The following is a 12,826-nucleotide window of genomic DNA, read 5'->3' as shown; positions in this document are numbered from 1 at the left end:
AATGGAGTAAGAATTGATTTGTTGGCAATAAAACCTTGGTGACATGCGTGTGATACTAAAGTCAAAACAGAATGGTACCATAACCTTTCAGGTTATAGAAAACGATACTTATTTCACAGGGCTTTTTGGAGGCCCTGTAATTTGTCTTTTATCTTTTTGGAGCGGTCGAGAGAAACTCGCCGCTCCTTCGGCGCTGCATGCGCCGTTTGACTGGCGGTTGTGTCTATAGCTTCATGAGAAGCGTTGGACCGTCGCTCTGCCGAGCGATCCGTGGGCGTTGTGGGCTTCGACTCAAGATACGAAGCCTTCAAACCCTCTACACCGGACGTCGACGGGGTTCCCGCAGTCTGCCCGTTGCCTTGGCTCGTGCCAATGCATGTCGACGCCCGTGGTGGGGCCTTGTTGAGTAAGGCCGGAGCAGCCTTGGCTGCTCCCGCAGTAGGGGCAAGCGGCGGTCGCTCCAGCACGCTGTGCGTAGCTTCGGCGGCCACCTGATGCTGTTGTGGTGCTGCCCCCTGTTGCACCACTTCAGCAAATGATTTTGTTGCATAGAAACGGGAGACCCGATTCCTTGCTTCGCGGAAACTGATGTTGTGGGTGACTTTAATGGTAATAATTTCTTTTTCTTTTTTCCATGCTGTGCAGGATCTAGAATGAGCCGCGTGTTCTCCATCGCAGTTCGCACAGTGGGGTTCGGCCTGCAGTCATCATCTGAAGAGTGGCCTGTGATACCACACCGTGCACAGGTAAGCTGCCCACGGCAACTCTGAGAAGCATGTCCGAATCTTTGGCACTTGAAGCAGCGCCGCGGATTCGGAATGTAGGGTCTCACAGACAGTTTTAGATAGCCGGTAACTAATTCTTGCGGTAATGTGGAGCACCCGAAGGTCACAATTATGTGCTTGGTTGGAATTTCTTTGTTTTCTCTTCTCGCTACGATACGCTGTACGTGCACGACGTTTTCGTCCTTCCAGCCAGCCAGAAGCTCATCATTTGCTAGGTCTTTTAGGTCATCGTCTGACACAACGCCTTTGACAGTGTTCATCGGTCGGTGCGCAGAGACGGTTACGGGCTTGTCCCCAAATGCTACTAATTTTTCTAGTTTCTGAAACTGTGTCTTGTCTTTAACTTCCACTAGCAAGTCTCCGCTTGCCATCTTTGTAGCCTTATAGCCAGTTCCGATAGTCTCGGTTAGGCACCTGGACACGAGGAATGGGGAGATGTTGCGAGTTTTTTTGTCCAAGCTTTCGCAATGATTAACGTGGTACTTAGGGAAATGGTCTTCTTTTTCTGAAATTGGCATTACATTTGCTTTGGTGCGCCACCTTTTGAAGGGGCGATCAATGGATAAGGGGTTTCGTGATCCCATAGAAAAGTGCAGTTCCTTCAGTAATGGCGCCTACCACCCACCACGGAGCCCAACAAGGGGACGTCGCAGAACATGTAAACATGTCTGCACAACGCCAGTAGTACGCCACTGCCATAACCTAATATATCTATCCAAGTTTGGATATTTACACCAGGTTAACCCTTGCCGCCAGGAAAAATTGGAAGTAGAATGAAGTGAGGAGAAGACAGGAAAGATGTAAAGTGACAACAAAAGACGAAGATGTAGGGAGAGAGAGATAGGAAAAGGCGACTGCCGATTTCCCCTGGGTGGGTCAGCCCAGGGGTGCCGTCTACGTGAAGCCGGGGCCAAAGGGGTGTGTCGCCTCTGCCGGGGGGCCTTAAAGGTCCAATCACCCAGCGTCGGCTCAACCCCCAGGATTCCCTTTTCCCCGGACACGGCAAAGCCACGCATGGCTAGGCGTGGGAGGGAGTAGAAACTCCCCCGTTAGCTCGGGTCCGTGGTGCCGCTACACACCAAACGCCTACTTGCGCGGGCGCCCCTGCGGGCGCAAACATTGACCTTCACGTTGTTTTTGCGCCTGTAGAAAATTGCACAAAATGTGTTCTACAATTTAATCCAAAGCAGATTACTGGAAGGTCTCGTAAAGAAAGGTTGCGGTGTTAAGCATACCAAGTGTTCCACCAATTGTTGGTCAAACGTGCTTGAACGTATCCACTCTTCTGTGAAAGGCAGTATATCAGACAGACTGAGCGCTGCCGGAACGTTCGCCTACGAGAACACTACAATGCGCTGAAGTCGGCCCTTCCTCTACATTTGTCCGCCCATTGCACAAAGTGTGGCCTCGTACCTCAATTTACGTGCACGTCTATGCTATACAACCAATCGTGACACAAAACTAGAGAGATTGCGGAAGCCCTTTTATTAAAAACATGACGGAAAATCAACGATTTGAATGATGGAGAGTGGGGCGAAGCTGGGTCCGCATGCCACTGCCACGCCGCCTCCCTTTATTCTACGCAAATATCGTGTTGGCGCCGCCACGGAGCTTCACGGCACGCTTCCGGCTTACGCGCATGCCGCTCTGCAGCCGTCCATCGACCGACCTTCTGAACGCGCGTGCGCGCCAAAATGGCTTTCATTTCACTACCCCGCACCCCTAGCATACGGTGCCACAGACGAACACGCGATCACCAACGTCTTCATGTGATGTCATTCTTGTTTATTCGCGCACTCACACATCGGGGTTTCGTCTTCGAGGGCAGGACACCCCCACCTTGCGTTTATCATAGTGTTTATCGGCAAAGCGTGAATCATCTGCTGGCCGCGTCCATCTGTCATCTGTCTGTCTGTCTGTCTGTCTGTCTGTCTGTCTGTTTGTCTGTCTGTTTGACAAATGTACAGACGGACGGACGCATGAACGAACGCACAAATGAACGAATGGAGGCATGAACAAACGCACGCACGAATGTACGGACGCATGGACAGATGCACGAATGAACGGACAAATGGATGGAATGGCCCCCGGACGCTTGGATGGACACAGGGACGGACGCACGAACAAATGAATGGACGCATGGGCAAACGCTGGGACGGACGCATGGTGAGATGAATGGACGGACGCACAGATGAACGCACGAGAAGACGAATGGAGGAGGCGTAGATGGACGCACAAATGGATGAACGGATGGATGCACGGATGAACGGACGGAAGCGTGGATTCATTGACGGACGCTTCGCCCCACTTATAATCATTCACTCCTTAGATATGCTGTAATTTTTAATATTTATCATACTACAAGTAATGTCTTCTAGTATCCTGCTATTTTCATTTTCGGCTTTTATGTATTTCTATATATGTACAAGTACCACCCTCTACAGCCGAATCAAAAACTAACGAGAGGTGGCTACATATCACACGACGGGATGCTCAACCCATGCTTAAAAAGCTTCGCTCCTAAATATTGAGAGTTGTATCAGCTCACCATCGATATCACTTTTAGATTGTGAAATATTGTTTCTGGACGACACTTGATCGCCGTGCAACCTTTTTGTTTGTAGTTAGCTTTCTTGTCTTTTTGGTATATGTTATTTTCGTTGAATAAACCAATTTTCAGGCGGCGCTCGTTTGTCTCCTTTTTTTGCGTCTCATTAGTTTGTACTCCCAATATTCCTCATAAATATTTACCAAAGAGCGCACCTATCAACCCTTCTACAACTATATTATTAGTCAAGTCATTGTTTTTGTTGCCACATGCACGCATCGAAATTCTGTTTACCTGCTTTGTCAATGTTCCTAATTGTGCATAGTAATTGATTGATATGTGGGGTTTAACGTCCCAAAGCCACCATATTATTACGAGAGATGCCGTAGTGAATGGCTACAAAAATTTCGACCATCTGGCGTTCTCTAACTTTCAGCCATATCTGAGCACAAGGGCCTACATCGTTTCCGCCTCCATTGGAAATGCAGCCGCCGCAGCCAGAATTTGATCCGGCGACCTTCGGGTCAGCAGCCGAGTACCTTAACCACTACACCACCATGGCGGCGCATCGCATAGTGCTCAACAATGTATGTGATGCCCTTCCGTCTGATAATGACCTGATCTATAACATATAATATTGTTTCGAAGTAACCTTTAAAATTAATCTGTAAAGTTACAAAACCTAACCCGACTGGTCGATTCTTCGCGTGCCAACCCTTCGCAAGATTTAAAGAATGGTGAATAAAAAGATGAATAAATAAATCAAATTGCAGATTTGCAGTAATCACCTATACAAGGCAAGTATCTAATATCTAGCTTATAATTGAGTTAGGATTTCAAAACATATCAAAATGTTTATTTGAAAAAGAAACAAGGAAAAAAAGATACGCGGAGCATGTGGGTAGGGCCCCCATTCCAGGGCTACACTAGCTTTAGCGGCCCGCTGTGCCTGGTCGAGGAGCGCTAGTTGCACCCCCATGTCCTCGCTGGCAAGCAAAGTCTCCAACTGCTCCCTTGCGGAAATTTTACCAGCTATTGGCGGTGAGTTAGTTTCGGTTGGCCTGTTCTGACAATCCCACGTTATGTGGGCGAGATTGGGCCTGCCTCCGCACCACGGACATTTATCGCTGTACACCACAGGGTGAATGGCAAGCTTCAACGAAAGAGTTGGATATTTGTTTGTTTGCATCGGCGCCAGTCTTAAGAATTCCAGCTCGGTAAAGCAGTTTGTGCTACAGTGTACCTTTGTCGCCCAAGCCGTTGGTTCTAAAGGATATCTCGCGGTAAAAAGGGACTGTCGTTGGAGTGGTAGGCCGCTCGGTTGGTTAAAACACGAGCTGTGCCGTCCGCTCTCTCATTGCCATCGAGTCCTGCGTGACCCGGGCACCTGATGATAGCATGATCCTGCGTTAGGTCTGGTCCGAATAGGCTAATGGTGTTGTGTGGTAGTCTTCCTGTGAGAAAGAGTCTACATGCGACCACGAAATCGGTGACAACAAGAGACGATCGTCCCAGAACATCTTTAGCTTTATTAGCAAGCGCGATAGCTAAAGCCCAAGCGTTATTTGCGGACGCGGCTCATGCCGTGGCGCAAGTCAGAAGGCTTTGACCCGGGGCCGCTCCTGCCACTGCGAGTGCGTACTTGTTCGTGCCGAATAGGCGACATCTGTGTACACCGTGTTCGGATTGTTCCCGAATTGCTGGTGTAACTTGTGAGATCTCGCACTCCTACGACCTTTGTGATAACGAGGGCTCATGTTTTCTGGATGGAGAATACTAGAATCTTTTCCACGTAGCTGTTTAGCCATGGACTTCTGTTCCTCTTCAGCATACTGAGGACGAGCTAGGTAACCTACGCGGCGTAGCATTTTTTATACAGTAGTGGTTAAGGTAAACCTCTCCTAATTAGAATAGAGCACTGCTGCGTGTAACTCCTCATAAAAATTGTGTACACCGAGGGCTTCGAGACGGTCTGTGGACGTTTCAAGTGGTAAGCCGAGAGCCGCCTTGTACGTTGTTTGTATCGACGCATCTAGGGCATTTTAATCGGTTTTATTGATCTCCTGGAAAGGAAGGGTATATGTTAGCCGACTGAGGTCAAAAGCCTGAACCAGCCGGAGCGTCTCAGCTTTCTTGAAACCTTTCCGTTATAGGTGACTCGATAAATCGTACGGGAGATCCACTTCAACGTTGTTCTGAGGGTTTTGATTGTGTGGTCCACTCACTTGTTGCTTTGTAGCCACAGTCCGAGGACTCGCATTTTGTGTACCTCGTTTTTCTTGTGATCTCCTAGAAAGAGGTTGACCGGCTCGTAGATGCGGAGGCCTCTGCCTTGGATTCTTATAAATCCACAGTTATGGGGAGCACAGCTCAGTCCGCTCTGATAAGCGAAGTCGTCGAGAGTAGTTACTGCATCTTGTAGGATTTGCTCTTTTTGTCCCAAAGAGCCACTGTAGGCCCATAGGGTAATATCATACGCATAGAACGCGTACCCTAGCCCTGAAACGCCGTTTAGTCTCCTTGCTAAGTGTCTCATGCTGATGTTGAAGGGAAGAAGAGATAGTATCGCCCCTTGTGCTATGTCTCTATTGGGCATAGGGAACGGATCTTAGCATGTGTAGAATAGGCCTATTTTAGCAATGCCAGAGGTTAGAAAAGAGCAAACGTGGTCATATTTATTTTGCCCACAACCAATGTCATTTAGCTCAGATAAGATCAGCTCTTAGAACATAGTGTCAAATGCACTTTTCAAATCAAGAGCTATGACGAGAGGTGAAGTCTACACATTAACATCGGTACACGTTTTGGTTGTATTACTAGCTGTGAAAAAAACCTCAGCAATAGCCTATGACTTGAAAGAGCGGGCAAAGAAGGATGAAGGTTTCAGGTTATGTTCGGAAGATTAAAATCTGCCAGCAGTATGAAGGGTTACAAAAAAATAACATGTGAACAAGGTTTAATACTATTATGCTGACCATAGAAAAATGGGCGTCGTGCAGGGTGCACAATAACGCATGGTAGTATATGATAAAATCTTCTGAACGAAAACAATGCTAAATAATCAATTACTTATAAATTAAATAATCAGTTTTGAGCCAAATTCACCACCACACAAAGAAACAAAACACATAGGAAGCACGGGCACTGTGATTGTGCATTTGGCGCGAAGTTAAGTACTTAATTCTGACATGCACCAACGAGCCCAACAGCGAGTTTTACTAATTGAATGCATTTCTGTCATTGACTACATATTTTATTGAGCCTATATTTGATGTCTGTAATTAGTTACAGTTTAAAAGAATGGATATAGGAATTGATTACTTGTTTCGTGTGACGTAAATCCCTCATTTAGACAGACCCTTTCATTAAGGGACGAAATGGAGCATACTTTTATGATTTCAGCAGGATGTGTATCTTTAAAACAGAGTTTGGAAATCGCAGCTACAACAATGCGTTGTCGCGTGCTGCGACACCACACCACAACCATACTTCGGGTTTAAACGTACAGTCGGTAGAAAAAATTGCATCCTCGATTTTTCCTCTGCTTACTTCACAGAAGTAGGAGTTGTCACTTAAAAGTAGTCCTTATTTTTCAAAAACTTGAAACCTCATTTAACCGTGATGCATACATACGGTGTCTCTCAGGTGTTTTGTGCTTGTTCTCAGTAATGGGAGAATCTTGTGCTAACACATCCTTAACAGTTACTGTCACAGCATGTGATTATATATATTTATAAGACTCAATTGGCACCAACTTTTAGCATAAACTGTTTTAATGCCTTTTTCATGTAACCAGTATGATTTTTATTGAATTAAAAGAAACAGCTATAGTAAATTGGTTGTTCGCCTGACGCGAGCACTGCCAAGGACTCCTAAAAATAATATAGCAGATTTACAGCAACCTCAATAAAAACAACTGGTCCTTCAAAATTTAAGAACTATAAAAAGTTCAGTTGGTGGCAGCTAGGGCAGCGCAAGCAAGCAGTGCTAAGCATGCTCTGCATTTCTTCAGCAGATACCAGTTGACTAGCGCAATTCACCAAAACAAGAGAAGGCAGCGCCTACGAAGCATGGAGCTGACAACACACCAACCAGGGGATCCGTCCAGCTACTGCTACAAAAGGCCCTGCAACGCCAGTGAATTGTCCCTTGGCAGCAGCGGGAACAGTGCGAGCAAACCGTGCTAAGCACGCTCTGTATTTCTTTGGCCGACACCATTCGACTAGCGCGAATCACTGAATCAAGAGAAAACAGCGCCTATAAAGCAGGAGCTGACCGCGAGACATCCACCAGGATATCCGTGCACCAACCATTACAAAAAGCCCTGACACGCCGGCGGATTGTCACTTAACAGCAGCGGGGCAGCACAAGCAAGCCGTGCTGAGCACGCTCTGTATTTATACTTCAGATACCAGTCGGCTAACGCAAATCACCGAAGAAAAAGAAAGCAGCGCCTACGAAGCAGAAAGCTGACGACGACGCCCCCACCAGGGGATCTCTCCAGCTGCCGTTACAAAATGCCATGAAACGCCGATGTATTTTCACTTGGCAGCAGCGGGGCTGCGCAAGCAAGCCATTTTAAGCACGCTCTGTATTTCTGCTGTGCGATAGCATCTTTTTTCCTTTGCTAGTTACGTGAGACCTTTCTCGTTTGCTGCCTTTGCTAGCTGCCCCTTATAATTAGCATGTGCATGAAAGGTTTCTTTTGTTTCTATGTTGTAAATTGGAAACGATGCCAGAAGATTTTCGAGAAAAAATCAAGAAAGAAGTGCGCAATTTCAAAGAATAAATTCAGGAATTTTGACAAATTTTGGAATCGATAAATGAAAAAGCTTGAAAAAAAAACAAGGAAAGAACAGAAAGAACTCAGAGAAAATAGGAAGCTAAACGAAGCGAACGCGAAACTAACTGCAGGCGGTGCAATACTGAAAAAGTAGAGCTGTGATCATTAGCAGCGGCTCACAGCTTCAGAAGAGTTTTCACGAAACCAAAACATTGAAATAAAATGCATACGCCAATCGAGCGATGAAAAGCTTTTCGAAACCCTTTACTTAGTTGGCGAACTTTTCAGCATTCCTACGGAGAAAAGCGACGCGCAAGTGTGCCAGCGCGTTGTCTCAAAGAATATAAAAAACACTGCAAACATTTTACACAATTTCAGAGCCGCTCTAAGCAGGATACGCTTCTTCATAAGGCAAAGAAAATGCGCATAACAAGTGAGGACTTCGGGCACTCATAGGGGATGCTCGTGTTCACACAAACTAAACACAAATAACCTGAAACAACCTCAACAACTGCGTAAACCACTTGTCCTCTAGCGCAATACCTTTTCTGTTTTTTTTTACCACTACCCATTGAAATAAAAATTCACTCTTGTTCTAAATGAGTTTTTGAACGCAGGAAGGGCAGTGATTATTTACCCCACTCATGTTATAAGCGAGTATAGAGAGAGTGATTTTTTACTGCCTTCACAATGTTTTGGAGTTGATTTCTGGGAGTCCTTTCAGGTGGTTAAAAATAAAAGTTGACGGGTGAATTCACCTAAAGAGTTCACAAATTTATTGATTATCAAATGACAGCAGAATTGGTGACACATCGATTAACATACAAACAAACACGCGCACACAACGAATGCAGAATAAAACGGCACCTGAACAAACTGAACGCTTTAATCGACTGCACTTTGACAATCCCGTATATATAGACACGACTTTTTGACCTGCCGTGCAGGGCCAGTAAGAGAGCTGTTTTTTGCACCAATTAACATTAACGGTTAAAAGTGCAAGCTTTCCCTTAAGGTGAGCTGCAGGTAACTAGGAGTCACACCGACCTTTTATTATGAACCCCCTAATCTCACCTTTCTGAATATCCAATGATTAACTTGCACACAGGCCTGTTGCCCACACCCTTGTTAGCACTGCTGATGCACAAGTTCTTATAATATACCTACTTAAGCAAAAAACATGGCAGCTCAATGATTTTCACTGAGCGGTGGTGCACACACAAAGTAGCAGCACGGATTCATCACAACGCGCATCAAACAGAGGTGCACACTTGTATACAAGCTTCTTACCACTGGTGTACCAGGCCTTTTCGAGGAGCATGGCTATGCGATGAAAAACAGCTAGAGATCACTAAACACCTCTCCTGTGTGAATTTCATCGTCATTTCAGACACAAACTAACACGTGTCCGCCATCTGCGGATTATTACGGGGATAGGCAATGTATGTACTTCCAACAAAAGTGACGGATCACCATCCGGGTTATCTTCATGCTTACCGGAAGCCACTTGTTGGTTCCGTCTGCCTCGTATCAGCTCTCGCCTTCGTGCTACATGTTTGACAACCGTTGCCGCATAAGGCGGACAATTCAGGCTGAACTTCACTCCAGCAGACATCATCTTCTGTGTAACAAAATATATACGATGCTCCTTTCACCTGCCCCGGCAACGCACTCAAAATGGCTACTGGGCGCCTCGGTGCCGATGACATAGCATAGACGTTTGTCCACCACTTTGATTTTGTAACTAGTGTTACGAAGACGGGTGATGCCAACACGGTCCCGAAGGCGCCACTACTCCGAACTCTGCCGACACGGTTTAGACAAGCTTCTGGGATATACCAATGACAATAGATAGAAAATAATACGAGGGGGGCGATATTACCATAGATCAGTTGCAACCTTCCCATAATGAAGCCGCAGTAATGTTGAATCAAATGATATGCGCTTTGAGGTGGTACTGCGACACGCGTCACTTCTTTCTCGGCATCTTTTCTTGACGTGTTTATCACAAACTTCAGCACAAAAACGTGGAGCCTTGTTCTCTGGTATCAGCGACTATTTTCCTGTTTACATGCTGGCAAAAACATCAGCAAAACAAACGTTTCAGCGCGCACAATCAAACATAAAAGCTCAGTAAAGAACCACTCAAACATTTCATGCCTTCCTTTTAGAGATTCGAAATGGTGACTGGGAACAAGTTAGGTGTGGTGAAACTTCTGACGCAGCTTACGAGGAATTCATCGCCACTGTTAAACAAATTTGCCATGACTGCTTTATACTAGAAACCAAGACTGTAAAGCAGAGTGAGAGTCGTAAACTATAGGTGAATTGTGAATGGGCGAGTAGAATTAGGCAAAAAACAAGACTGTTCAAAAATTTGTCAAGAGCAGACTAGACACCGACTTCGAAATATTCAAGCGATATAGGAACAAAACGACCTCTTAGAATTGAAAAGAAAAATTTCTACATGAACAGTTTCCCGAATACTGTGATGAAGCAGCAAATGTGTGGGAAAGAACTAAATAAACTGTTAAACCATACGCAGCCACCATCGACTGTCGATGATCCCCTTATAAATGTTAAACATATTTGCGGTAAAGATTTTTCTGAAAACTTCACAAAGTTTTTTTTTTGATGCAGATAGTCCCGGACAGTACATTTCTCCTTATACCTATGGTATTCAGGAACACAGGCAGAGTATTTTTTAGAGTGAACGGACGAACATGAAGTGTGAGATATTTATAAGTCTTTAAAAACAGCAGAGCTAAGGATCTTGAAGATATACATATCGAGCCGCTAAAGCTTGTGCTTGATACCATGGCCCTATTGCTTGCGCACATATAAAGCGTTGCAATAACGACGGGCTGCTTTTCTAAAATGATGCAGATCTCTGAAGTTGTCCTGCATAAAAAGGGTGATAAGAATCAGTTGTCAGTTTAGAGGCCGATTCCGTATCGCCAATTATTTAAAAAACCCCATGAATAATATTTATAAACGAATAATAAAATTGTGTGAGCCTTCAAACTTGAAAAAATTAATTGCAGTATGATTTTCTACACGGCAGATCAAATAAATCTGCACTACTGAACCAAAATGAAATCTTTCTATCTTAAGGATTTTGAATCAAAACAGATATCTGTTGGCATTTGCATCAAATTTTAAAAGACGTTTGATCAGATTCATCATGCCACCTTACTATAAAAACTACAACTACATGGTATTAGCGGCACACCACTACTTTTGATAAAATCGTACTTGAACCACATGTTTCAGTGTGTTGACTTAGGAAGTGCACTCTCATCATTACAGCAGGTAGTCACCACCGTTCCACAAGTAAGCATTGCAGTTTTAGATTTTTGCAGTTGGAGTTGTACATCCTCGCTGTCTGTTCGTTATTGGTATACTCATGTCAGCTCATTTTTGCGCAACTTGTTCACACCTTCACTGCACAATTTCACCGCTGTTCATGGTTGCACTACACGTGTTAGTCTTATGTTTTTATGACGCAATGCAGTTGTATATTTTTTGTATCTTCCTCAGTATAAGCACTGATTTAGTTATCTTTCCTTGAATACACATACGCCTACACTTTAATTGATTGATTTGTGGGGTTTATAGTCCCAAAACCATCATATGATTATGAGAGACGCCGTAGTGGAGGGCTTTAGAAATTTCGACCACCTGGGGTTCCTTTTCGTGCACCCAGATCTGAGTACAGGGGCCTACAACATTTCCGCCTCCATCGGAAATGCAGCCGCCAAAGCCACCTACACTTAAAAAAAAGAAAAGCTTTTGTTTGCATAGTATTATTTCTGGAGAAGTCTTGTCACACCGTCTTGCCACAATCACATCGAACAAATGTTCACACACATTTGTGCATTTTGTATATGTGATTGGATTGGATTGGATAAACTTTTATTTGGTCCTCCAAAACACAGATCACTGTGTTGCGGGCAGCTCCCACGTGGGGACTGAGATGCCAAGCTCCTCAGCCGCCTCGTGGGCTTGGTGGACAGCCCAGAGCGGATCTGCCAAGGATGAGCTGCGGATTGCCGCCTCCCATCTGGCAGAGGTGATGTGCGATAAATGAGCGAATTTGGTGCACTGCCAGAGCATGTGTTCTAATGAAGCTATTTCCCCACAATGTGGACAAAGATTACTTGGGTATAGGTCAGGGTACATGATGTGTAACATTTTCAAAGTAGGGTACATCCGCGTTTGCAAAAGCCTTAATGTAAGTGCTTGGGGCCGGGTTCGATTTTTGTGAGGTGGAGGGAAAATCCTTCTAGACAGGTAGAAATGTTTAGTGAGCTCGTTATATGTTGTAAGAATTTCCCGGTTATCCCCTTCACCGGTAGAACGCATCCCCGGGGAGGCGCGGTTGGAGAGTTCTCGCGCCGCCTCGTGTGCTGCTTCGTTGAGATTGGGAGGGGAATCGTTGATTTGTCCAAGGTGAGCTGGGAACCAACTCAGAAGATGATGTGTTATGTTCTTGCCTTGCAGTATTTTCGGCGTTTGTTCACAGACCGTCCCCTTGGCGAACGCCCGTAGTGCTGCCATGGAATCACTGTAGACCACTTCAATGTTATCCATCTTGAGTGCTAAGGCGATGGCCACTTGTTCCGCAATGATTGGGTCTTTCGTCCTGACCGTCGCTGAGTTGACGACATGGCCAGCCCCATCGACAACCACTGCCACAAACGCTTTCCC

The 12,826-nt window shown here is 45.3% G+C and overlaps 1 long non-coding RNA gene across 2 annotated transcripts; it reads left to right on the top strand.

The window, feature by feature from the left end:
- Positions 1 to 300: 300 nt before the first annotated feature.
- Positions 301 to 12,232, top strand: LOC142796258 (uncharacterized). Of its 2 annotated transcripts, XR_012893666.1 has the most exons (4): positions 301 to 609; positions 679 to 746; positions 3,770 to 3,920; positions 7,349 to 12,232. It is a non-coding gene; the product is annotated as an uncharacterized LOC142796258 (long non-coding RNA). The 2 variants fall into 2 exon arrangements; XR_012893665.1 differs by having other exon boundaries at positions 301 to 746.
- The last annotated feature ends 594 nt before the right edge of the window (positions 12,233 to 12,826 follow it).

The sequence above is a fragment of the Rhipicephalus microplus genome, chromosome 2 (assembly GCF_043290135.1).
Source record: "Rhipicephalus microplus isolate Deutch F79 chromosome 2, USDA_Rmic, whole genome shotgun sequence".
NCBI lineage: Eukaryota > Metazoa > Arthropoda > Arachnida > Ixodida > Ixodidae > Rhipicephalus > Rhipicephalus microplus.
This window is presented reverse-complemented; position numbering and strand designations above follow the sequence as displayed.